This window comes from Kogia breviceps, chromosome 6, assembly GCF_026419965.1.
Source record: "Kogia breviceps isolate mKogBre1 chromosome 6, mKogBre1 haplotype 1, whole genome shotgun sequence".
NCBI lineage: Eukaryota > Metazoa > Chordata > Mammalia > Artiodactyla > Physeteridae > Kogia > Kogia breviceps.
In genome coordinates, this window is record NC_081315.1 from 21,281,463 (window position 1) to 21,304,006 (window position 22,544).

At 45.3% G+C, this 22,544-nt stretch overlaps 1 protein-coding gene across 2 annotated transcripts in view; it reads right to left on the minus strand.

Annotated features, from left to right (window-relative positions):
* Positions 1-22,544, minus strand: part of MAML3 (mastermind like transcriptional coactivator 3) — a 422,149-nt gene that overhangs the window by 39,326 nt on the left and 360,279 nt on the right. The window lies entirely within an intron of this gene.

The window sequence follows — 22,544 nt, forward strand, 5'->3', positions numbered from 1 at the left end:
AAGTTCTTGACATAATGGTTACTTCAATTTTCCTTTATCTTCTCCTGCCATGTGTGATTGCAGGATTAGGTTGGGGTGTTATCAAACACTTCTTCTGGCCCTTTCTTGTTTTCCTCCTTTGTTTTCCATCAGCAACTTTCCCAGGACAGGCTTTTCCACATTCTTACCTATGCCATCTGATGACTGGCTTGTCTCTCCCCCAAGTTCCTGTAGACAACTCATATTTCCTTGAGGCTTTCCCTAGACCATACTGAATTTTCATGAAGATTGGCAGCCCCTGACAAATATACCAACTGATATCCCTGTTTCCAAAATATCAATCACACATTCAAAGAATCACTGAGCTGGAAGGGACCTCTAGGCAGCGCTGCACCTGAACTTCTCTTGATGAGAATCTGTAAGACATTTCGTTAGATGTTTGTCCATCCATCCATCTGTGAAAAATCACGGTGATTGATTGAGTGATTGGTTCTAAACTGAACCTAATGTATTTGGAGACAGATGTCCAACATATCACAGTCACCCAGAGGGAACCTTCTCGCCCGTATGATTCCTCTTCTAAACTCTGATGTTCAAACTGACGTTTGAGGGGAAGAGAGAAATGTGTCCAGATAGAACTCTCAAACTGGATAGTAGGGGGCACTGCAGTTATGACAGAAAGAGGAAAACCACAGCTGGAGAGCAGCCAAGTAATTCCTCTGGGGAAACAATATCAAGAGATTTGGGGACTGCCATGTGCTGCCTTGAACATCCGCAGAAACAGAACACACTTGGCTGAACAGGGAGATGCCCTGGGGGTCCCACCATATATCCCACCCTTCCCGGGGGCCCAGTCTTCTTCCTCACCTTGCACCAGCAGCATTTCTGCCTAATTCTCCTTTCTTTCTTTTTTTTTTTTTTTTAAGATTTATTATTTACTTATTTATTTTATTTATTTTTGGCTGCATCGGGTCTTAGTTGTGGTATGCGGGATCTTCGTTGAGGCATGCGGGATCTTTTGTTGCGGCACGCGGGCTTCTCTCTAGTTGTGGTGTGTGGGATCCAGAGCATGTGGGCTCTGTAGTTTGCGGCACATGGGCTCTAGTTGAGGCGCGCGAGCTCAGTAGTTGAGGCGCGTGAGCTCAGTAGTTGTGGCGCGTGGGCTTAGTTGCCCTGAGGCATGTGGGATCTTAAGTTCTCTGAGCAGGGATCAAACCCGAGTCCCCTCCATTGTTAGGCGGATTCTTTACCACTGGACGACCAGGGAAGTCCTTCCCTAATTTTCTAGTTGCTCTTAGGCTGTAGCTCCTGTTCTAGGTGTGGGAAATCAAGCCTAGGTCTTGCCATAAATTACGTTAGCACATAGGCAAATTGCCTTCTAGATTATAAAAAGAATTAGGAGATGTCAGAGGCCATCTCTAGGATTATTGGACCATTTTATTTTGTGCTTTCTTTACCTATATTTGTACTTCCCATATTTTCATGAGAAGTATGCATTATTTAATTTTTGGGGAAAAGAAAAATGATGAAAGATAAAACTTTTTTTTTTTTTTTTTTTGCTTCTGTGGTGGTAGAAACACTGCTGCTGTTGAAATGAATGAATGAATAACGTGAGACTAGAATGAATAATGAAGCCTAGAGTCAAGGCAAGAGCTCACTTTCGCACGGGGAGTAAAGGTGAGCATGCTATTGATTCCTGGCAACATTTTTGGACAAAAGATTAAACACTTAATTTGTGAAAATAAATTAAATAGAGAATCCACCTTCTGCATTATTTCTTACTGTTGTTAATCTGTTAGAGGGGAGGCATGCTACGTATATTACGTACCTCAAACCAATGTGATATTTAACGGTGTCTCATGATGACTTTTGGACAAAAAGGGGCAGAGAATTCAAAGGTAGGTGGCTTGGAAGCTGATGGAAATTCTGGGCCCTACGGGTGCTCAGATGGTGTCAGCCCAGAAGGAGTTCTCTACTGGGAGCTATAAGGCATTGCTGTTGATCTGGAACACAGGTATGATGATACAAACCTGAGCAGATAAGCTCAAAACTCTACCCGTGGAGTTTCTGAGATGCTGGAAACTTGAGTAGAAACTCAGATCAAACTTAACAGAGCTAACTGTGGCAATTAGGTGAAAGAAAATCAGCCACACAAGTTCAGGATGGGAGGTAGGGCAGTGGGTTAAATAGAATGTAAGCTTTGGACAGTCTGCTGAGTTCAAATCCCAGGACTTTGGATAAATGACTTCACCTCACTCAGCCTCAGTGTCGATCAGAGAATTCAGGAAAGTAGTGATGGTACAGTGATCCACAGGTGCCCGGCTCGTGGGCACAGGATGTGCTCCATAACCGGTAGCTGCTATTAACACAAGTATTAAACGTGCTCTGAGGAGTCTGTCGTATGCAGAACGCGAAGGCGTTTCACTGCCCACAAGAGTAGTGAGAACTGACAAAGTGACAAGGCTGTAAGACAAGGGAATTGGAAATCAAACCACTATAGCCTATACTGATCAGAAGCCCTCTGGAACATACTGCTCAGCTCAGGACACCATGTCTTAGGAGAGATGTCAGGAGGCTGTAGGGTGTCCAGTTGTGTGACACGATAGGGAGAAATAGCTGAAGGAACTAGAATGATTTCGTAAGGAAAAACGAGTCTGACATGGGTCACGACAACGCTCTTCTGATACTTGAAGTGTTCTTAACTAGAAGAGTCAAGTTACTCTGCTGTTCTAGAAGACAAAGCTCTGAAAATCTGCAGCAGAGTTTGCTTAACAAAAGGGAGAACTTTTCAACAGATGTAACAGAGGAACAGATTGCTTGGTGAAGCAGCAAGTTCTCGGTCACTGCAACTGTTCAGAGTCTGGGTGGGCCTCCCTTAAGGGAGATGGAGAGGGTTTCACAACTGCTCCCCGTCTTCCCCTGCTCTCCTCCAGCAGTAACTGCCTCTAGTGCCCCGCCCCCCACCTGGCTCCCTTTTGTCCCATTAATTACTACCAGGTAAATGGAGAGTCTCCCGATTCCCAACTTTTTTTCACTAGGGCAGAGAAGGGACGTTCTCATGTCCAGATGCATATTCACCCCGCAAGTGTTCATTGGTAGCCGTCCGCAGGTCAGGACCTGTGCTACTTGACAAAGGCAACGAAGAATGAAGCCAGCATGCGTCCAGGGAGCACGCAGGCTGGTGAGAAAACAGACCCCTCAACAGATGCCCGGGAAGGGGTGAGGCCACGTGCAGTGATACAGATCAGCACAAGGGGCCCCGGAGGCACAAAGGCGGTTCAACTAACCCAGCCGGACTGGGGCAAAAAGGGTCAAGGAGGGTTTTCTGGGGCAGGAGACTCTGGAAGCGGTGCAGAGATTGGTCAAGGAAAGTGACAGAGGCAGCGGGAACAAGAGGACAAAGGGATGGAGGTAAGATACAACATCTCCTGTGTTGCTGGACTGGGAAGTACAGACCCAGACGGCCCCCCGGGTTTCTTTTTCTTTTTTAAAAAAATTTATTTATTTTTGGTTGCATTGGGTCTTTGTTGCTGCGGGTGGGCTTTCTCTAGTTGCAGCGAGCAGGGGCTGCTCTTTGTTGCGGTGCGGGGGCTTCTCATTGCGGTGGCTTCTCTTGTTGTGGAGCACGGGCTCTAGGTGCGTGGGCTTCAGTTGTTGCAGCATGCGGGCTCAGTAGTTGTGGCGCACGGGCTTAGTGGCTCCGCGGCATGTGGGATCTTCCCGGGCCAGGGATCAAACCCGTGTCCCCTGGTAGGTGGATTCTTAACCACCGCGCCACCAGGGAAGTCCCCCCCGTGGGTTTCTAAGGGCTCACAAGCCACATGCACAAACTTGCACCACACACAGGACTCTTCCTCAAGCTGCAGAGTCCCAGCTGGTCCCTGCCCTCTAGGAATTATTGTGCAATTGTTTGTTTCACTCCCTTAGGTCTGCTCTGCTCCCTGCGGGCAAAAGCCTTGTTTATCTCCTTCACTGTTATATTCCCAGTGCCTAGCCCAGTACCTGGCACATAGTAGGTGCCCAATAAATATGTTTTCACTGAAAGATTGGGAAAAGAAAGGATGCAACTTTTGGTTGTGAGGTTTCTCTACGTTACTATGTATATCTTGTTCTGAGTAGCACCTGCCCCTAGTAAGTACTAAGAAGGGAGAGTTGTTGTTATTATTATTACTGTTACTCGTTAGTGTTTCTTGTTCTCCTGTCTGGTTGGCTTTGCAAGCCCACTGCTTAGTACCTTTGCTTTTGTGGCCACCCTTGCTGAATACATTTTGATGAGTAATGGTGTTTGCCGAACGATAAGAGCCCAAAAAGAAATCCTCAAAGTACAGAGAGTTAGGGAAATAATCAGCATCATAAACCACAAAATGACATGTGAAGGAGACAGTTGAGAGATTGGTTTCCTCCATGGGATCCTCAGGCCTATCTTTGCATTTCTTGGAGAGAAGGTGCACGCGTCAGACAAGGCTCCACGGCCAGACTGATGGCTGAAATGTGTGCCCCCAAAGTGGCCTCTGGGTAAGAGGCAGGTGGAACACTGTGAGAATAGACAGGCTCTGTAGACCCCACTGACTCTAACAAACGTCTGAAGGGAGTCTGATCTGGTGCGGTGAGGGCAGGTGTGACCCCATAGCCTCCATAAGGAGGGCAGGAGTTGTGGGGGTGTGTTTATTGGGTGGTCCAAGGCCAAAATCCAGGCTTCCTCACATTCCTCTGGCTTCTCTGGATGTAGCATCTTCATGGTCTGTGGATGGCCCGGGATTGGATGATCTTAGTTATAGGGAAACTGAGCAAGGGTGTTTGGTGAACACAACTGCTTCTGAAGATTCACGGGAAACATAACTTTCTCTGAGAATCCAAGGCCTTACCCAGGAACAACAATTTAACTGTTTAGGGTCTGGTAAAAAGGTCAGTGCATCGCCTGTGGACAAGAACTTAACTCCAGAGGGGAAATTTTTCCTTTCACAGGTCTCCTATGAGCCCAGGAAAGAATTTAACATTCTTCTCCTTTCTCAAGTCTCAAAAGGATACATTCCTTAAAGAAACTCCTGGATCTCTCTCCTCCCCTCAATGACTAAGGCCCTAGGCAAGGGTGGAGAAGAGTCTGGATTCTGTGAGAACATGTACGGAGCTGCCCTGAGTCTGTTGCTGTGCGGCTGTCTGTTTAACCAGGTACAAGTATGGGGCTAAGAGGCCCACGGAATTAAAACATACCTGGTATAGGTCCCTGTACCTGAGCTTCTGGTCGGATGTTGAATCAGGAGAGAAGATGAAGCCTGGTGTTCAAAGCTCGGGTAGGTGGAATAACTTGGACTGCCCAAGTCACCAAAATTACTTAATTGATCTAACTGAAAAAAACCTGTTCAGTACGGGATTTAAACACATCATGTTGATGCTGCCCCTGTTTATATGGCTGAGTGCTGGACTGGGAGGGTGTATTTAGCCTCAGTGTGCTTTTGCAGGATTGCATCTTGCAGCTCAACAGGAAATATCTGGAGTCACCGCTAAAGATATCGCTGCATGTTCAGAAATTTACAAGCAGCTGTAAAAGTGGAGCTATGGTGGTCAGAGGGCTGGAACAGGCTCCCTTTCAAATGAGAGAGGCTGCTGAATTAAACACTTGAATATACCAAGTTCATGGCAGGTGGAGTGCACCTGACAGGCTAAAAATAGCCAAAGTGGCAGCACTTCTGTTGCTAAAATAATACTGAACCGATATACTCCTTTTCTAAACCTACAAAGAAATGGGTGAGGGGGCAGAGAGTGGTCTCTGAGATTCCCAAAAGAGGGTGAGAAACCATGCTAAAGTGAAGGAAGTGATTTCCTACCTTTGCCACTTTTCAAAAAGAAATACCTTCCCTAAGTAAACTGAAGCGGCACTAATCAATATGTTATTTTGTAATAAAGCAGGACAGAAATGGTAGCACCAAAAATACATTGCATACCTGGATCTGTAGTCCTGCTGACAAGCCATCCTGCCCACAAGCAAACCCTTTCCATCTTGGTCAGAAACCATTTGCTTTTAAACATCATTTTGCTGGACTCCCTCATCAGCAACCCTAAGTCCTGCTCACTAATGCCCGGCTGGAAAGGTCCCAACTTACTCGTGTCACATGCCTGGCAGAGCCACTTGCTTGAGTACGGACAAGGGTGAGTATGTGTGATTGTGTGTCGGTGGATAGAGCAGGCCACTGCCCCTTCCAGAATGCCCAGTGGATCCAAGCACAAGTTCACATTCATTCTTTCAAGAACTTCATTCCTAGGACGTGGCCTCACCTCCCCAAGTCTCAATTTATTTTTAAATTAATTTTTATTGGAGTATAGTTGTTCTAGAACGTTGTGTTAGTTCCTGCTGTACATCAAAGTGAATCAGCTATACGTATACACATATCCCCTCTTTTTTGGATTTCCTTCCCATTTAGGTCACCACAGAGCACTGAGTAGAGTTCCCTGTGCTGTACAGTAGGTTCCCAAGTCTCAATTTCTCTTTCCTAGAACGTGGAGCTAAAAAAGAGCCTGATGACATATTAAGGTTGTCGTGGAGAAAGAACAAGCTAATGCAGGAGAAAGCATTTTGTGAATCTGAAAAGCTGGAAGCTTGATGGAGGATGTGTTTGCTGTTGTGATCGGGCATTCTGTTGGACAGGCAGGGAAGGAACAGCAACATCTCATCTGATTAGAAAGTGCTGTGCACACAGACTGTGCTCTCTTGTGGGATGGAGCCATCTCAAGCAGGTAAAAGCAATGCCCACATCCAAGCTCAGGGCAGCAGAGGGTATGGGATATTTCCTGCTTGCTTTCAACCTTGACTCGGTTCCTTGTCATAAGCGCTGGCTCTACACTTGTTTCAGTAGCTGCGCCTCTTCTGGGTGGCTCACGAAGCAGGCTTGGGCTTGGAGTCATTGGGAAGCAGGGACCGAAGCAGATGTGGGCCCAGCCTTGATGTGCATGGAGCTAGGTTATCCCCAGGGCCTCCCCTGGGACTGGTCCCCCAGGCTGGTTAGCTCTAGCTGGGAGGACGAGAGATGCCCATCTTCTCTTAGGCAGCCCCACTAACAGCTGCTGTTTAGCCATCACTTAAGCGAGGTGATTAAAAAATAGACAGGGGTGTTGTCTAAATCTGGGAGGGAATATTAAAAACTGAAATTACTTGTTGTGTTAGGATGGTGGGATTATGAATGCTTCCCCTGCCTCTTTCCCACACTATCTTTTCTTTTTCTTGGCTGCACCAGACAGCATGTGGGATCTTAGTTCCCTGAGCAGGGATCGAACCCGCACCCTCTGCACTGGGAGCACAGAGTCTTAGCCGCTGGATGGCCAGAGACGTCCCTTTCTCACACTATCTTAATGTTGTTAGTCTTTAAAATAAAGAAGGAAAGGAACTGTAATTGGAGTTGTAACATTTTATAAAATGGCATCTGGTTACCCTGATTTTGCCTTTACTGGGCTTGAAAGTGCAAAGTTAAAGAAGTGCCACGTAGGCTAAAGTGTTTCAATGTGATAATTATATTTTCACCCTCTAAAATACTTTAAGGGTGGCCTCCTTCACTTCAAGGTATTTTTTGGAGTATGCAGTAAATGGCAAAGGGAGTGAGAGGTTTAAAAATTGGAAATCATATCATAGCTTTTTAATTTGGAAAATGCTTTGACATCTATAATCTTTTCAATTAATGAAGGACGAACTGTTTATTGAGAACCTACCATGGGCTGAACATCGGGCTGAGTGTCGTGTATTTCCCCTTCATTCATCTTTTTCCCTGTTCTCCTACCACAAAGGGATCATCGCTGGTTGCTTTGTAAGGCACTCAGCAGTGATCTTGCTTCATGCATGATTTTTTTGGTTTGTTTTTTAAAGCTGTAGGTGCCAAAATAACGGCAGTGAGGGGAACTTCGAATAACTTGGGGTTCCTCCAGTGAACAACAATAAACCATGACAAAATAAAGCCTGGCACCTTAGGGCAGACCTTAGCTGTTTTTTCAGGGGACAACAATAGAAGGGGCAACTTCTCAGTCCTTCTGATTTTTCTGCACACCATTTCCTCTAGCTTGATTTCAGAAATCATTCACTGTATTTGACAAGGAGGTACAGGGAGAAAAGGTGAGGTGAAGGTTCTGGTTGCAGGGCACCCAGCAGAGGAGGAGCAGAATGGAGGAAACAACCAAGTACACGGTACACGGTCTCCCTGGACCCCGGCTCTATAACCAGTGTAGCTGGTGAGCGTCACAAGATTTTATGTGTGAGGCTGAGCTAGTTACTTACTTTCTGTACTTCAGTACAGTAACTCCCCTACACACGAACATTCAAGCTGCGAACTTTCAAAGATGCGAACGTGCGTTTCATCAGCGTCAGGCGTGAGTGAAATTGCAGCTTGCCCTCCATCTCCTGTTGCTGACGATCCTTCAGCTCTACCATCCCCCACCTCCTCTCCTCCTCCAGTTAGTAACTCTTCTTGCCTGTTCACGCGATGCCAGCCCCTGTGTGCCAGCTGTGGTACTGTGCTACTGTACTTTTCAAGGTACTGTACTGTACGATTAGAAACGTTTTCTTGATTTTTTGTTTTTTTTTAATGTATTGTTTGTGCGAAAAGTATTATAAACCTATTACGGTACAGTACTATATAGCCGATTGTGTTAGTTGGGTACCTAGGCTAACTTTGTCGGACTTAACAAACAAACTGGACTTACAAACGTGCTCTCGGAACGGAACTCGTTTGTATGCAGGGGACTTACTTATATACGTATGAAACACTGGACGTAAAGATACACGGTCTTCCGTCCCTCACAAAAATGTCTTGGGTACACATAACAAGTGTACACATCACCGTGGTTGCCCATTTCATTAGCATACAAATTTGGTCACTTACATAAACCAATTTATATCTCTTTGCCTCCCAAAGAAACACACAAACAATAAGACATCAGCACCCCAATTTCCAGTTGGTGCAGATGATTAATTCTAACCTAAAAACTCCACTCTGGGTCAGGTCCCCCCATCCATCCATTCAGCTCAGCACTGAATCTCTTTTGGTGGCACCAAGGGACAAGTTGAGGGACATGTGAAGGAAGATGGCTGTCAATGTTGATGTCAACCTCAGATGGTTAGGGCCACGCACCAAACCATTGAGTTTTCTCTAACATCCCTCATCATAGACCTATCATCCATGAACTTGGTTTAAACCATTTTAAAAATAGCTTTTAAATAGCCCTGGTGGCACAGTGGTGAAGAATCTGCCTGCCCATGCAGGAGACATGGGTTCGAGCCCTGTCCCGGAAGCTTCCCACATGCTGTGGATCAACTAAGCCTGTGCGCCACAACTACTGAGGCTGTGTGCCACAACTACTGAAGCCCGCGTGCCTAGAGCCCGTGCTCCGCAACAAGGGAAGCCACCGCAATGAGAAGCCCGTGCACTGCAACAAAGAGTAGCCCCCACTCACTGCAACTAAAGAAAAGCCCAGGCACAGCAACGAAGACCCAATGCAGCCAAAAGTAAATAAATAAATTTATTTTTTAAAAAAGCGCTATTTGTAATTCTGGCCTTACCACATCTTAAGTTAATGAAATTAGGGACTTCCCTGGTGGCGCAGTGGTTAAGAATCCGCCTGCCAATGCAGGGGACATGGGTTTGATCTCTGGTCTGGGAAGATCCCACATGCCGCAGAGCAACTAAGCCCGTGGTGCCACAACTACTGAGCCTGTGCTCTAGAGCCCGCGAGCCACAACTACTGAGCCAGCATGCTGCAACTACTGAAGCCCACGTGCCTAGAGCCCAGGCTCTGCAACAAGAGAAGGCACCGCAACGAGAAGCCCGCGCACTGCAATGAAGAGTAGCCCCCGCTCGCCACAGCTAGAGAAAGCCCGCGCGTAGCAACAAAGACCCAATGTAGCCAAAAATAAATAAATATTTTTTTTAAATGATGCTTAAAAGAAAAGTCAATGAAACTCCACAAGCTTATGAAACCTGCCATGTAAATCAGTGATGCTATTTTTTTTTCCTTTTTGAATTTGCCTCTTTCAAACTTCAGGGTGATCCTCCTGATTTGTCCTACTACATCAGGATTTGGTGAAAATGTCCGTGTTGGCACTCATCACACACTTGGTAATTTTTAAAAAAAATCTGATTACATACAGCTTCTCTCAGTCTTTCTGTATTGAGACAGAAGAACCCAAACTTTAACATTTATTCTCACAGGGTATTTTTTATTTATTTATTTATTTATTTATTTTGTGGTACGCGGGCCTCTCACTGTTGTGGCCTCTCCTGTTGCGGAGCGCAGGCCCCGGACGCGCAGGCTCAGCGGCCATGGCTCACGGGCCCAGCCACTCCGCGGCATGTGGGATCTTCCTGGACTGGGGCACGAACCCGTGTCCCCTGCATCGGCAGGCGGATTCTCAACCACTGCGCCACCAGGGAAGCCCTCACAGGGTATTTTTTAAACCAAAGTTTCTTAACATTGGTCTGAGTACCACAAGTCAGCCCCAGATGGGCGTGAGATGGCCTGCTAAGTTGTGTGTGCACGTGCTTGCTGTTCTCTTTGAGATTCTCAAAGGCTTCTGTGACTCCAAAAAGCTTACGGACCACCACCTTTGATCACTTGGTTCCTTCCTGAAGCTTCTTTAGTTCTGCTTAGCTATTTCTTGAGATATAGTAGCCAGAATGGCAGGTAAGATTCTAGATGAGGACTGTCAAAATTCTGAACAAGATTATTCTGTTATATATTTGTAATCCTTCACCAGATAATGTCTGTTATCTTGGTGGGTTTTTTCTGGCCATAGTAGCTGCCCCTGTATCCATGTCTTCAGACAGTGGTACAGAAGGACCCTTGTGCGTGTTTTCTGAGCGGAATCCCATACCTTGGGATATTATCATACCATTAGTGCAACCTAATTTGGGTCATTTTCCCTAGATACACTGCTTTCCGTTTCTCCACACAGAGTTTCATCTGCTGCTTATCTACTTCTCAGCTGTAGAACCAACACATCTTCTGGAATTTATATTATGTGGGTTTGATTTTTGGTTGTGATGAAGTGTCCTCTGCAAACGTGCATATTCTCCTGTGTACTAAATCACGTTAAAATAAGTAACCAAGTCCATGTGGCAGAAAGAACTTACTGCCCCCAAACTTTGTGCTCCTCTGTCCACAGTGAAGAGTCACAACTGGGAAGGGGGCATCCTGGCAGAGACCACAGTTTCCAGAATGCCTTGCGTTTAGCTAGGGCCAAATAACTGGTTCTGGCCAGTGGGATGTAATTGGAAGTGAATGGTGTCCCTTTGGCCAGAGCTGTTTCAGAAAGGGGGTGCCTTCTCCATCACCTCCGTCCCTCCACTTGCCAACGGGATACAGAGGACTCTGGAGACTTGCTGAGGACAGAGGCCCAAGAGGGAACGAACTTGGGTTCCTGTGTCACCATGTGAAGACGAGCTAGCCTGGTGACCAAGGACACCCACATCAGACTGTTAGGTGAGAAATGAACATCTGTTGCTCCACTGAAATGTAGGGGGTTTGTTTCTGACAGCAGATAATATTCAGATAGGCCACCACTCAGACTATTTCCATCCGTAGAAAGTTCCATCTCTCTCACTCTCCTGTATTCAAAGGTGTCTATATCCTTTCCCCAACCACAAGAAAAAGGCCCTCTTGTAAAATCCTAGTGTCTAAAACATTGTAATAGGCTTTGTAAGATACCCTATCAAAGGTATTTTTTAAAAATAAATTTATTTACTTATTTTAAATTTTGGCTGCGTTGGGTCTTCGTTGCTGCGCGCGGGCTTTCTCTAGTTGCGGCGAGCGGGGGCTACTCTTCGATGCGGTGCGCGGGCTATACTCATTGCGGTGGCTTCCCCTCCACGGAGCGTGGGCGCAGGCACGCGGACCTCAGCAGTCTCAGCACGCGGGCTCAGCAGTTGCAGCTCTCGGGCTCCAGAGCACAGGCTCAGCAGCTCCGCGGCATGTGGGATCCTCCCGGACCAGGGATAGAACCCGCGTCGCCTGCATTGGCAGGCGGACTCCCAACCACTGCGCCACCAGGGAAGCCCCAAAGGTATTTTTTTTTTTTTTTTTTTTTTTTTTTTTGCGGTATGCGGGCCTCTCACTGTTGTGGCCTCTCCCGTTGCGGAGCACAGGCTCCGGACGCGCAGGCCTAGCGGCCATGGCTCACGGGCTTAGTTGCTCCGCGGCATGTGGGATCTTCCCGGACCAGGGCACGAACCCGTGTCTCCTGCATCGGCAGGCGGATTCTCAACCACTGCGCCACCAGGGAAGCCCCAAAGGTATTTTTTTGGATAGTCTTATGCCACGGGTTTAAGTGATTAATCTGGCCTTAACATAACAGTGAGGCCTCTGCCAGTCAAGAATAAACACCCGGTTGTATTTCTACGTGTAAGTACCTCCTTATGAATGGTAAATAACACCAGATCCTTAAACTGTTCTACCAATGTTTATGAAATACAGCAATATCAGTGTGAATTCTGGTCCTACTCTTAGTACCACTATGAGGGAGAGAAGGTGGCCTCGGTGGCCAAGATGGAAACCAGCTCTGCTGTGGTGTGACTTGGCCCTGGCAGACGGGTGGGTTTGGGCCGAGAAAATCAAGGCCGGAGAGCTACTGTGGTGCTTTTGGACCACCAAGCTGGACGCTCTCCCTCCAACAACCTCTTTCCCCTCAGGTCAACAGTGTGTTTCCCCCCTCTTTTCTCCCAGGTGGTAATACAGGACAAGAGGGTTTACATTCACCTGGCCTCTGTCAGCATTGACACAAGTGTCCATGACTCTGGGAGTGGAGGAATGTGAGCCCCAGCTTGTGGTTAGGCCCAGTCCTGGCTGTGGCTGCTTTGGTAAGAGTGTAGTTTCAGGAAGAACATTCCAGTCTTTTTCCAAAGCTCACCTCCTGGTGAATTCACTAAAGGAATTCCAAGTCCCAGCAGAAGCAAAGGCCCTACCATCAGCAGAGGCTTGGAGAACTCCGAGGTTGGCAAAGAACCCTTGGGTTCTGAGGACCCGGCCAGGAGCTGGGGGCAGGCGGGGGGTGGGGGAGGTCTGGCTGCAGAGCTGCATGGGGGCAGCCCTTCTCTCACAGGAGGGTGGGCACCTCCCTCACACTGGAGGGGCTCTGAGGCCCCTGAATCCTGATGTAGCAGCAGGTGAGGTAAGTGGAAACACACTCTCCGGAGGAAACATCTCAGGAACATGGAACACAAAAAATGCTGCTTTCATTAAGTGTACTTTCCTGTGCATTGTGCTGTAATCCACGGGAGAAGGCCATCTGCACGACAGAGACACTCTCTAGTTGGCTGAAACGAGACTTTTCTAGGAAACCCATTTTGAGTGGTGTATCTTACACGAGGTGAATATATTAACAGTATAATCACCAGGAAAATTTACATGTATATATGATGCTTATCAATGGTCAAGAAAATCTGAGTGAGGCTGAAGACCTTCCATGTCAAGGCTCCTTTTCTCAGGAGGATTCAGAGACATCCTGAGAAATATTTTCACTATCTCTGAATATGAATAAAGTAAATAATGGTACTGGGGAAAAATCTTCGGAACCTTCTGGCTTCAATGGGCTTAGGGTGGAAGCTCTCAGAGTCTACCAGTTATTCCCACGGATGAGGAAGGAAAAGACCGTCCCCACTTTAGTACTTAACTCACTAAGGACCATCTGTTTGTGTCCCTGGTAACAAGCCCCTCCTGAGGTCCTAAGGGACCTGATATAGAGGGTGGAGGAGGAGAGACTGGTCATTGTTGGGATGAAGGCCGGGATAGGATCCTGATGTCAGAGGGCCAGGCAGGCACTCAGTTGGCAAGTTGCTCTTCGTTCTTAAAAATAAAACGTCTGAGCCTGCCTTTTTGGATTCTTCCTTGGGATGAAGCCAGCCAACTGCTGGCCTCTTTTTAGGATTAGCTCAGTTGCCCTCAGCCCAAAGGTGAACTCCCAAGACCCTCAAGATCTTCCGGCTCCTGGCAAAATGCTCCACAATAAAGTAAATGATGTAAGACTGAGTCTCTCTTGAAAGCATATGGCTGCAGTGTATATTTGTAAAGCAAAATAGGCTCAGCCAAAAAAAAAAAAAAAAAAAAGGCTCAGCAGAAAGGGTGAGTGGGCAGGACTAGGGTGAGAAAACTGGGTCGGAAAGGCTGCCCAGAGGTGGTGAAAGGACTAATGACCTTTAGAAAATTCTCTAGGAGGGCTGGTGGCAAGGATGCCTCATAGAAAGACCTCCCATGAAGGATCCCTTCCACACCTTCCTTCTAGAGAGTTTCTCCATTCATGAAGTCTTCACCCAAAGTTACAGCTTCAGTTCATAAAACGACAGTGATGTATTATGCTGCATATCTAACAAACAGAAGGGCCGCAACCCCTCTCCTTTAAAGAGGCTCTATTTGGGGAAGGTTTTGGGTAGCCGTCCTCTAGACCGATTGCACGCTGTGATGGGTCCAAGAATCACAGCCGTTTCTCAGAGCTCTTCTAAGATTGAGCCTCATGTGGTGGGCTGATAGGCCTGTGTATAAAGAGCTCTCACAATCCAAAGGGACTCTTTTTGCAGTGTCCGTCCTAACTCTCCCATTGTGCAGCCAATTTAAGACTAGATGCATAAACAGAATGTCAAATAGTGAAGAAGACCTTCCCTTCCCTGGAAGAGGAAGAAGATTCTGTGAGCATTGGTGCCCATGCTACAATACATTTTGCCCATCAGCAGACACTGGGAAGAAGATTCACTCAAACCCAAATCATTATTTCCTATATCAGTAGTTGGGGCTATAGGATGTAAAATAATGAGTAAAATCACTAGTTAATCTACATACTATGCCTCCAGAGTTCAGCTGTTGGAAATAATTTTCTGGTTGAGGAAACAGAAGATGTAGAAGATTTCTCAGGGACTCCTTAGTTTTATCAGAGTCCAAATTTCCCAGCCTAGGCCAGAGTTTCTTCATTAGGTGGTCCCGAGAGACCGTGTATACCAGAATCAGCTGTAGGTGCTTTGGAGATTCCAGAATTGGATCACAGAAACGGGGCCTGAGAATCTTCTTTTTGAGCAAGCTCACTCACCTGGTGATTCTTTTGCACATTGAGGTTTAGGAATCATTGTTATGTCTTTAACCGCCCCTTAATCTTTTTTTTTTTTTGTGGTACGCGGGCCTCTCACCGCTGTGGCCTCTCCCGTTGCGGAGCACAGGCTCCGGACGCGCAGGCGCAGCAGCCATGGCTCACGGGCCCAGCCGCTCCGCGGCACATGGGATCTTCCCGGACCGGGGCACGAACCCGTGTCCCCTGCAGCGGCAGGCGGACCCTCAACCACTGCGCCACCAGGGAAGCCCGCCCCTTACTCTTTAAAACAAGCAAACAGGGCTTCCCTGGTGGCGCAGTGGTTGAGAATCTGCCTGCCAATGCAGGGGACACGGGTTCGAGCCCTGGTCCGGGAAGATCCTACATGCCGCGGAGCAACCAGGCCCGTGAGCCACAACTACTGAGCCTGCGCGTCTGGAGCCTGTGCTCCGCAACAAGAGAGGCCGCGATAGTGAGAGGCCCGCGTACCGCAATGAAGAGTGGCCCCCGCTCGCCGCAACTAGAGAAAGCCCTCGCACAGAAACGAAGACCCAACACAGCAAAAATAAATAATTGTTTTTTAAAAAAACGAGCAAACAAACAAAAAAAAGGACATTACAGTTCTTCAGGTATAGTTCCTGCTCAGCCAATTCACAGACATTTTAAAGAAGTTATCATAACATTATTGGCCCTCCATTAACTTTTACATGTATTATAGCAGGTCTTAAAGAATAAGCTGTCCCCAAATGGGATGCGTTAGTGAATTTTCCACCACTGGAGGTGTTCAAGTAGAGGTTGGAAAACCACTTAGCAAGGATACTGTAGAAAGGATTCAAGTGTCAGTAGAGGGTCCCAGCCCTGAAGTAATGTATTACATTTCCTCCAGCTCCATAATCCTATGATAATATTATAACAAAATCAGCTTTAATATATCAAATACTACATTTTCAAAAGTCTAAGTGTACACTCAGAAATTTAATTGGTAGCTTGTAAAAGCAGCAAGAAAACCAGTCTATAAATCGAAGTCCAGAAGCTGAGGACAGAACCAGCAATGAACTTGGTGAGTCTTAGCTTTAATTCCAGCTCTGAAGCTTATTGGCCGGCAGGGTGCTCATGATGACAGACAAGATAAAGGGCCAAGAGTCCATCCTCTTCACAGTGGTCTACACATCCCAAGCATCCTGATATCTGGTGTCACAGAAATGACTGCTGAGCCCTTTCACCCTTCATCTAGGTGTTCATCAGATCATAGACCCTCCCAACGCTTTAGGTTCTTCAACCCTAGAAAAGGCTACCACTAAAGGACCAGGGAATCACAATCCTCAAGACGATCAATGCCTGCCTGTGCTGGTGGATGCAGCTGTTTTCTACCACCCTAGAGTTTATTCCTCACTGTTCAGGAATGTGTGTGTGTGCATGGATCATTGCTACTACAGAAGAAGAACGCGGGCAGAGATGGGGGTGAGGGTGGGGTTACAGTTAGCACGTTACCCAAAGGCTCAGTGTAATGGGAACAGAAGGTAGGCTTGTGCCAAACAGAATAAGAAGGGGGAACCTGAAGTTCCCCAATTAATAACACCAGCAATTCATATGAAGTGCAGAGTGCCTTGGTGGAGCCGGAATGATTTGCTAAAACCACTTACAGGTGTCCTCCTGATAAAATGACTGCCAAATCGCCCACCCTTCAGTCCACGTTGTATGGATTGTACGCAAGCACCTTGACGGACCTGGACCTCAGGCTTGAAAAGAGCACCTTGAGGTGATGGCTAAGAAGAGAGATGTTCAACTTGACGGGAAATTACGACAACAGGACCACTGTGAAGTCACATATATGGATTCTTTCCAATAGTGCCCTTTACTTCTGAAACACTTTTCAAGTTCTGGAATTGAAAGCAGACGGAATCCAAAACCACACCTGGCCGTCCTAGCACTGTGGTTGGTACATAGTAGGCGTTCAATCCATAGTTGTCAAAAGGATGAAAAGAGTGAGTGAATGAATGAATAAGTGAACGAAGGAATGGAGAGACAACAGTAGATTCCAAAAGTAATTAGGGCTCAATTCTGTAGCCCACTTCTAAGAATGACAACCTTTTAGAAGGTGCTGGTATTTTAGCTTCAGAGATTGCTAAGTATAATTTTGTGACGTATGAACAGGATTTAAATTCTGCTTTGTTCCTGAATGATCAAGACAGAAAGCCTCCTAAGAAGGGAGAAGAGGCAAGGGAGGGGAGGACGGCAGGAGGAAAGTCATGCTTAAGAGCTAATTGAAGATTTCTACTAGTAATTTTTAAATCTTAGAGATGAATTGCCAAAGCCATGATAACTGAATTCAGTGCAAATGTCGGTTGTAGGATGGCTTGAACTGTTACATGATATTTTATTGAATCTTCACGCTGCAAATTTTGGGGAAATTAAGCTGTTTGTAACTTACTTTGGAGGAAAGAGAAATAATGTGCATGTAAACGTTAGCCAGGTCGATGACCTGTCTTTTGGTGCAATCTGATAGCTCCACCTGGGACACGAGCCAAACTCTCTTTGGGGAAAGACTTGCTTTTAGAATACCAGCAATCTCCAAATCCATAATGGTGAATTACATGGGTCTGAGAATAAGAGGAAAAGCCACCATGACTAGAATGAAAGGATAATGCGCGGGGACTTGGGCTTCTCCGGGCTGCATGGTAGATGATTCTTTGGGTTTTATACAGCTCCTTCCTCGGCCCGGAGAACTCTTAATCCTATTTTCATTGCCCTAGTAAACCGGTAAATATTTTCTCCTCCTAGACTGCAGTTACTCACACAATAAACAGGTAATAAACATTTTACTGCCCTAAGCAACCTTCTGCTAGGCAGGCAGTCAGAAGAGAAAAGCCTATGCAGACAGTAACCCCCTACAGGATAAACTGCGGGGGGAGGGGGGGGAGGGCAAAGGATGTGAGTAACCCTTTTAATGTCCTACACCCTCTCTGGGCTCCAGGAGAGTGACTACCAGCTGCTGGGGTGCATTAGCCGGCCCCCGGGGTCCGGATCCCTCTCTGCTTGATGCCAGTAGGTTAGATCTGATTTCACCAAAAGGTAATTTAGTTGCCATTTCAAAGCTCTGTCTAGCTAAATTAAGGATGAGGAATGAAACTGGAGTTTACAATCTCCCAGGTGAAACCATGGGCTGTGAGGCTGGAAAACCAAAGAAGGGACATTTAGCAGCCGACCGAAGTAGTTATGGGAAGAGAATGATTCTGTTCAATTTCTGCTTGATCTCCAGTTTGCATGTTATTTTCCAACATATCCTGGTTTCATTGTGACTGTGTACATCCTCCCCCGCTATCACATCAAATAGTTGTTATCATGTGTTGACTCTGGGAAAGGCACGGTGGACATCCTTTGGCATCCTGTTTTTTTTTTTTTTTTTTTTTCTGTATGCGGGCCTCTCACTGTTGTGGCCTCCCCGTTGCGGAGCACAGGCTCCGGACGCACAGGCTCAGCGGCCATGGCTCACGGGCTTAGTTGCTCCGCGGCATGTGGGATCTTCCCGGACCAGGGCACGAACCCGTGTCTCCTGCATCGGCAGGCGGACTCTCAACCACTGCGCCACCAGGGAAGCCCATGGCATCCTGTTTTTCCACTGTATGTAGGGTTCCCTCAAAAGCCTGTTACCTTCAGCTTAGTTGAGAGCATCTTATAGTTCCAACTGCTTAGGAAATATTTCGGTTTCCTTTAACCTTGAAGGTACACCTTGCAGCTATTAGAAGACTCGGCACCTTTCCCCATCTCAGCGAAATAAGGGCAGAACCAAAGACAATATGAGAAGCTCTGTTTCCTCCTCTGCCATTTAACTTATTTATGGGAGATGAAAATCTTACTTACATAAATATTTTCCACCAAATATCATGCCAAATGTGACTGTATTAACCCAAGATAAAATGATAAACGGATCTGCATAAACAATTTTCCAATTCATCTAGGTTGAAAGAATGATTATTTTGTAAATCAACAGTTCTTTGATATCATTTGCAGTTAATTTATGGTATTTTGCTCTAATTTTATTTTGGAATATTCATTTTTGTTGTATTTTATGGCAGAAGTGTTGCGATTTGTCTAGCAAGAACTAAAACATGCTGACATGTCTAAAGAGATCTATTTGAGATCAGATCACATCCAGAGTGGCTGCTGTCTCACCTACAGGACCCTAGAAACCCCACACCCACTTCTGCTTTTGTTTTTCTTTTGAACCTTTCTTGAGAGGGTCAAGGAAGTGACTCAGCAGATAACAGATTAGAAAGCACTTTGAAGATGCACATTGATAGATAAAAGAAAAATAAAGAAGCTACTGGCCACTATTGGAAAAAGTGCAGGGTGCAGCCAGGCTACCAGCCATTCTGGCAGAGGTTTTCAAGTAGAGTCTTTCCCTGAATTGTGTTTGGATGACTCCTACAAAAGCAGGATAGAAATACACCCAAAGCAGATATCTGCAAAGTGGAGCCCTTAAATCCTCAAACAAAAGGCACAAACACTGGATGGCAAAGCATAGGTATAGACAGAAGCAAAGGGGAAGAGATCACAGGTGGACCAAGGATCTAAGTCAAGGGGTTTGTGTAAAAAAGGGGTGGGGTGGCTAACAAAGCGACTAACAAAGAGCAGGAAACAATCCTTCTGTTTGACCAGCATTAGACTGATACTCTGTGTCCTACTTTGCTTCTGGCATTTACAAAATGACATGGAGAAAACTGGTGAGGACCCAGAGCCCAGCAACAGCCATGATTCAAAGGATAGAAAAAGGGGCCTCAAAGTGAGATGAAAGGAATTGGGTTGTTTATCCTGGAGCAAAAAATGTTAAGGGGGGACAGAAACAGTATTCAAATACAGGAAGGGTTTTGGAGGGGGACTGACCAGCTTCTCCACATGCAGGGAGACTGATGAAGGTAACAAGGGGCTTAAACAGAAAGTTGGGATAGCCTCATCCACCAGAGGACAGACAGCAGAAGCAAGAAGAACTACAATCCTGCAGCCTGTGGAATGAAAACCACATTCACAGAAAGATAGACAAGATGAAAAGGCAGAGGACTATGCACCAGATGAAGGAACAACATAAAACCCCAGAAAAACAACTAAATGAAGTGGAGATAGGCCACCTTCCAGAAAAAGAACTCAGAATAATTCTAGTGAAGATGATCCAGGACCTCGGAAAAAGAATGGAGGCAAAGATTGAGAAGATGCAAGAAATGTTTAACAAAGACCTAGAAGAATTAAAGAACAAACAAACAGAGATGAACAATACAATAAGTGAAATGAAAAAGACACTGGAAGGAATCAATAGCCGAATAACTGAGGCAGAAGAACAGATAAGTGACCTGGAGGACAGAATGGTGGAATTCACTGCTGTGGATCAGAATAAAGAGAAAAGAATGAAAAGAAATGAAGACAGCCTAAGAGACCTCTGGGACAACATTAAATGCAACAGCATTCGAATTATAGGGGTCCCAGAAGGCGAAGAGAGAGAAAAAGACCCGAGAAAATATTTGAAGAGATTATAGTTGAAAACTTCCCTAATATGGGAAAAGAAATAGCCACCCAAGTCCAGGAAGAGCAGTGAGTCCCATACAGGATAAACCCAAGGAGAAACACACCAAGACACAGTAATCAAATTGGCAAAAATTAAAGACAAAGAAAAATTATTAAAAGTAACAAGGGAAAAATGACAAATAACATACAAGGGAACTCCCATAAGGTTAACATCTGATTTCTCAGCAGAAACTCTACAAGCCAGAAGGGAGGGGCATGATATATTTACAGTGGTGAAAGGGAAGAACCTACAACCAAGATTACTCTACCAGGCAAGGATCTCATTCAGATTCGACAGAGAAATCAAAAGCTTTACAGATAAGCAAAAGCTAAGAGAATTCAGCACCAGCAAACCAGCTCTACAACAAATGCTAAAGGAACTTCTCTAAGTGGGAAACACAAGAGAAGAAAAGGACCTACAAAAACAAACCCCAAACAATTAAGAAAATGGTAATAGGATCATACATATCAATAATTACCTTAAACATGAATGGATTAAATGCTCCAACCAAAAGACACAGGCTTGCTGAATGGATACAAAAACAAGACACATATATATGCTGTCTACAAGAGACCCACTTCAGACCTAGGGACACATACAGACTGAAAGTGAGGGGATGGAAAAAGATATTCCATGCAAATGGAAATCAAAAGAAAGCTGCAGTAGCAATACTCATATCAGATAAAATAGACTTTAAAATAAAGAATGTTACAAGAGACAAAGAAGGACACTACATAATGATCAAGGGATCAATCCAAGAAGAAGATATAACAATTATAAATATATATGCACCCAACATAGGAGCACCTCGATACATAAGGCAACTGCTAACAGCTATAAAAGAGGAAATCAACAGTAACACAATAGTAGTGGGGGACTTTAACACCTCACTTACACCAATGGACAGATCATCCAGACAGAAAATTAATAAGGAAACAGAAGCTTTAAATGACACAATAGACCAGATAGATTTAATTGATATTTCTAGGACATTCCATCCATAAACAGCAGATTACACTTTCTTCTCAAGTGCACATGGAACATTCTCCAGGATAGATCACATCTTGGGTCACAAATCAAGCCTCGGTAAATTTAAGAAAATTGAAAACATATCAAGCATCTTTTCGTACCACAACACTATGAGATTAGAAATGAATTACAGGGGAAAAAAAATGTAAAAAACACAAACACATACAGCCTAAACAATATGTTACTAAATAACCAAGAGATCACTGAAGAAATCAAAGAGGAAATCAAAAAATACCTAGAGACAAATGACAATGAAAACATGACAATCCAAAACCTATGGGATGCAGTAAAAGCAGTTCTAAGAGGGAAGTTTATAGCAATACAATCCTACCTCAAGAAACAAGAAAAATCTCAAATAAGCAATCTAACCTTACACCTAAAGGACCTAGAGAAAGAAGAAAAAACAAAAACACAAAGTTAGTAGAAGTAAAGAAATCATAAAGGTCAGAGCAGATATAAATGAAATAGAAACAAAGAAAACAATAGCAAAGATCAATAAAACTAAAAACTGGTTCTTTAAGAAGATAAACGAAATTGATAAACCTTTAGCCAGACTCATCCAAAAAAAGAGGGAGAGGACTCAAGTCAATAAAATTAGAAATGAAAAAGAAAAAAAAACCCAGAAAGTTGGAGCACGTTCAGTTGCCTAGAAGGAAGAATTCAGCGAAAGGCAGGATAATAGGTACTATATGCAGGCTAATATGGATCTCGGAGTTAACATGTCCAGAACAGAATTTCTGTTCTTTTTTCCCCCCAACTTCTGACACTCATGAAGTCTCCTCTATTTCAGTAGACAATACCAACACTGACCCTGTTAGCCAAAGAAAAGTCCTAGGAATAATTCACAAGTCCTTCTTTCCCTACCCACCCCAATCCAGTCCTTCAGCAGATCTTATCAGCTCAACCTCCAGAACAAAGTCTGAATTGGACCACTTT